At 41.9% G+C, this 5,321-nt stretch overlaps 1 long non-coding RNA gene across 1 annotated transcript; it reads right to left on the bottom strand.

The window, feature by feature from the left end:
- Window positions 1-1,908: 1,908 nt before the first annotated feature.
- On the bottom strand, window positions 1,909-4,906 carry LOC124650138. Its single transcript, XR_006986887.1, has 3 exons — window positions 4,748-4,906; window positions 4,353-4,424; window positions 1,909-2,936 (listed from the first exon to the last, which is right to left on the bottom strand). It is a non-coding gene; the product is annotated as an uncharacterized LOC124650138 (long non-coding RNA).
- Window positions 4,907-5,321: the final 415 nt, after the last annotated feature.

The following is a 5,321-nucleotide window of genomic DNA, read 5'->3' as shown; positions in this document are numbered from 1 at the left end:
AAAAGTGGGCCTAAGACGCCGCATCTTCGAGAGGTCACAAGAAAGAACACACTGCCCCGCCTGTGCTCGGTTGCATCTAGAAGCGGCGGCGGCGGCAAGCGAGGAACCCTACCCTAGCAGCGCATAAGGCGGAATCGCGGAGGTACGTCCGTTCGCCCTTCTCGCGGCTATCTCACTAGCGGAGTCGGAGATCGTGGCGGTGGCGGACTCGGAGCACGGCCGCCCCCTATATTGCTGTCTCCCAATCCACTGATAAATATTCACATACGCAGGCACCGGCCAGACGAGGCGAGGACCTTATTGAAGGGGATAAAGCAGGACACCGGGCGATGGCGGCGGCGATTCGGCACGCGGTGAGGAGGTTGGGCGGCATCGCGCTGCAACGGACGGAGGCGGAGCTGCCAAGGAGGCTCGTCCACGACGCTCAACAAGGCTCTTCTCTCCGGCCTCCTCTCACCCAAGCTAAGGTGTCGATTCCTTCTACCCCTAGCCAACAACAGGAGCACAGGACTAGTCACTGTGCTCCGCGACTAATCTGATTAGGGATTTCTCGCTACTAGTGTATTTGTAGGGATTGAGGATTATCTCGGTCTAATCCTAAATCCCAACTATCCCCCGTTTGGCTCTAATGTATTGGTCGGTTTAATCCCCACTTTTCCCGTGCTTCACCTCCCTAGTACCAAACGCCAGCACATTTTATTTTAGATCCAATACACTACACCTCCCTAGTGGACCGGAGATTAGGGATAAGGTGGGGATTTCCTGGGATTGGGTGAAGACAACGGTATCACCCCAGGGGTTGCGCCATTTGTCCTCGCCGTGGAGGGCCTGTTTCTCGCCGTGGAGGGCGCGCCACCAATTCATGGGCCATAGGTATCCGGGGATGCAGCGACCACTACAGGGGAAGGGCCCGGCTTCGGTGGTGCTGCTGGTTTATGTAGAACTCTGCCCGTACAGAAGGGAGAATCATGACTTCCAGATCAACCGCGACTCCATACTTGGCATCGAGGATTCGAGATCGACTGGGAACGGGACTTCTTCATCGGCAGGATTGAAGATCGGAGTGGACTCTGTACTTGGCATCGAGGAGAGGCCGATCCTGAAAGAACTCTGCGGCCGTACATCCGTTTTTTCTCTAATCGATCGACGTAATGACAACTCATGACTGGTTTTTTTTTAGCGCTAGCGCTGACGAAGGATGATAGACCCGGTTTATTTGACGTACCAAGATTAGTTTTTTTTTTGACCTACCAACACCACCGATCCGTAACTTATTAGTAGAGAAGGTGGGGATTTCCTGGGATTGGGTGAAGACAACGGTATCACCCCACTAATTCCAACAAATACCCCAGTACCAAACAAAGCCTTAAGATTCTAACAATAATTTGTAGCTCGTGTAATTGAATAAACAACACCCGGATTAACAACAGTAGCTAGCTCTAAATTATTTTGTGAATCTTAATTTGGCCATAAGTAGGCAGGATTTGAGGATGGCATATCTTCTGCAAATAATAAACACATGATACCGTTCGGTTGCTGGGCTTGCCTACAAGAAAACATTCTAGATCGATTATAGTTGCATGCAGTGTTTGTATCCACTAGTAAGCTTGCACGTGCAATGCACGTCTCAAATTGAAACTTGTATGCATGTCTCAAATTCAAAGTTTGAACACGCAAAGCTAGCATATGTCAATCCACAGATTTCCTATCCTGTTATGCAATGATTTGGATTGGAGCAACCATTTTGAATAGACCACGTCCAATGCACATCTCAAATATAAAATTTAAATGCATATCTCAAATTCAAAATTTAAATATGTAAAGCTTAGATATGTCAATCCACATGTTTGCCATCATGTGTGTGCAATGATTAGGATTGGAGCAACCATTTGCAGCCATGTGCATAATTTTGCTTTGACACAATATAGAGAAGCACCACTCTGCTTTAACACAATCAATCTTGTCCATTCGTAATAACCAGATCCAATGGATAAGGATTTAATGTAGGTTACAAAAAACATGGCCGTAGTTGCAGTATTTTACCTACTTACTCCCTGAACCCCTTCCTACTGTTCCTTGCCACATCTCATTGTCTTCTTACGAGCACATCATATCAGGTTCCTCGCTACGTCCTCGCTCATTCAGCCACCCTCGTCACCACTCTCCCTGGCTCAACAAAGCTCGCCTCAATGATCCGAACTAATGCAGCCCTTGAAAAGGTTCATCTCACCATTTTCGACAATGTTGATTTCCCAAACCGAAGGAAACCCCCACAAAACAACAAGTGCATCTCCAAATATTGTCAGTCCCCCATCAGAAAAACCACCATCACAATCATTGGTTTTAGGAGTAAGCAACTCCCGCCGTACTTTTGTAAGTTTAGCCTTACCAAAGAAATAACTCTTAACTACAGTGAAAATTTATCTAAAAATAGTACTAAGAGCTTAACATTAGGAGATGCTCATAATTATCAAATCATAAAGAAGAATAAAATCAATTACCTATTGATGTGCATTTTTCATCCCTAGATGCAAGCTCTTACAAAGTGCAGCATATAACCCCAGCAGAGCATTGATGTGGCCCTCATGCAACAGTTATGCATCAAGGTTCATGTACAACACATGAAGCATTCTATCAGATTTGATAAAATCAACAACATCCATACACTGTCGATAATCCAGATTAAAAACAGGTATCACCACCATATGGGTTGACATGAAGTAAGGCAAGGTATATGCAACAACAACACAATAATTAAGGCATAGCTTTTTTTCAAATGGCTAAACTGTTTGTAAGCTGCTTCTTAAGATTGCTAGACAATAACACGATGTACATTGTAATAGATTCTGTTAATTGAAATGAAGGGATAGGAGCCTCAAATCACCATCAGAAGAGCAAGATTGTGCAATGGATTTGTTCTTCTGCGCCTTTGACATCTGACAACTAAAAGAGAAGTCCAGAACATAAGTCCAGGGTTCAGACATGGATAAATTTGCATTTGAATGTCCATTGCTCATTTTTCAAGTCCTTCAAGAGAATCTTGACACGATTCCTATAAGACTAACACTCAGTTTCTCACTACTTCACAACAATTTCAATACTATCAAGCGGTAATACCAAACCAAGACATCGAATAATCATAATTTCATACCCATAATTTTATCCACTTCAGTACTTCAGAACTACTGGACAAAATTATCACCATTACATTGTAAGCAGTCTATGTGCTTGTGCAGCCCCCCACCCTGCGGAACACTGAGGCTGCAGCGCGGCGGCGAAGGAGAGGTGCAGTTGAGGGATCTTACAAATCTTCAGCGTTGACTTCAAATTTTACATCAAATCCTACAGGTAATTTAGTGAAAACAATAATAGTTTGTATGATATGAGACTCAAATTGTTCTTGGAATCATATATCTAAATTCCAATAGTGAAAAGCAAGAAATCAGTAGCATCAGTCTCTAAGAAACGACATGTGTTCATCCAGTGTACTACCCTAGCAAGAGATATATTCCTTGCAGCAAATTATAGTTTCCTTAGGTATTAAAAAACTGAGATACTGCATAGGTCTTAATGTCTTATTCAGTAGTGATTCTAAACAGGTGTTTATAAAAACTACGAATAGCAATTCTAAGAAGGTATTGTTAATACCAACAAATAGCAATAGGAATTCTCAAAGTGAGAGGTTAACACTATATCACAGAAAAAAGATCTTAGTCATGCAGTATTCAATAAGGAATATCACTCGCAGATGGCACATAGGATTGAAATACAATTTTTTGTGGGATGGACACGTGACATGTTAATTAGTATTCCTCCCTATCAGCCATAATGAGGAGAGGGTGTAAAAAATTGCTGCATCAGTATCTACCGTAGCTTTATGATGTCTACAGCCATGCTGGTATTTCATTGCTTGGATGCAGCAAAGGAAGATATTTCAATCTTACCAGGCTGGGATTATAATTTGTAGCAGAGATATGGATGAACATATGATGGGACCAGTGCAGCCCTCATTCCATAATATATGTTGCTCATAAGTGTGTTGAGCTTGGTGTTCATTTTAATCTTGGTTGGGCGGTTACAGTTTACCATGAAGAAATCCAAAATGAAAAGCACAATAACACCTTCTCAGAAGTCAGAACCCATTTATCTCCTCCCAAGCATAAATCGTGGCTGGGCTGTTACAGGTTACATGAAAATATGATAACAAAGTCTATGTAACTACAACTTATCTCCCCCAAATGTTACAGCTTAGAAATATATCCTTTTTCCCTATTACCAAAATTTGTTGGGCTCTCATTTGGTTTCTCCCGCAAAATCACCAAAAAGAATCTCAAGCATGAACAAGAGCATACCAAACATTTGATACTTTGACGAACCCCAACTCAACGCTTGTTCAATCCCAGAGAAAAAGCACATCAGGACACCTATAGACAGTGGCTGATTCGGCGGCGCAACACATGGAGGACTGCTGTCGGCTCGTGGTTGTGTAAATCACAATAGTAGAAAATAAGGTTAAAACTCTATCCATCAAGAACCTGAAAATGAGAATGAGAATATTTGATAGACATGAATTGTGCAATACAGAACTAACAATCAGAAGTGCAAAAAGGAGAAAACAACAATAAAAAAAGAGACTAAAGAAGTTGTAGACTTGTGTCTTCAGGAAAAAAAGAGGTCTACATCTTATTCAAGTTTCAACACAAGATTTCAATATGAAAACATAACAAACAATGAGACTATATGGTACCTATGGAAATTAAATATTATCGATATTTCAGATCAATTATGTCCTTTGTAGAAGCATGATTCGTTATCAAGTAGACATGCTGAATTTGACTTCGATGCAAGTGAAATATATGGGTCTTCTAGGCAGGGTGGCCAACATTGCAACCAGCGATCCTCCTTTTCTTCTCTAATGGTGAATATTTTCCTATACTTCACTTGTCATATGCTTCGTGCATGTACTCGAACCTGCAGGATTAAAAGGTATCCTGTGATTAAATTTTGAATGACAGAAAAATTGGCAGCAACCTAGCTAGTACATATACATTTGATCTGTTAATCATTAACTGACATGTGGTGCAATTTTCTTTGCGGGGGAGATGTGTGCTGCACTTAATCAAACAAGTATAATAGACGCCCATGCTTTCAGTTTTGGAGCCTGATTAGTCTTTGTCAAAGCCGCTGATATCATAATGTGCTGCTTGCTCCCGCAGTGTCATTCCTCAATGGATTACCAAGCATTCTAGTATCCATCCACGCAAATGTTGAAACAGTGCATCGATTCAGAAAGAACAATGAAATGTCAGCGCTAACTATAG

This window comes from Lolium rigidum, chromosome 4 (assembly GCF_022539505.1).
Source record: "Lolium rigidum isolate FL_2022 chromosome 4, APGP_CSIRO_Lrig_0.1, whole genome shotgun sequence".
NCBI lineage: Eukaryota > Viridiplantae > Streptophyta > Magnoliopsida > Poales > Poaceae > Lolium > Lolium rigidum.
Note: the sequence above shows the minus strand (reverse complement) of the source record. Positions and strands in the feature narration are given on the sequence as shown.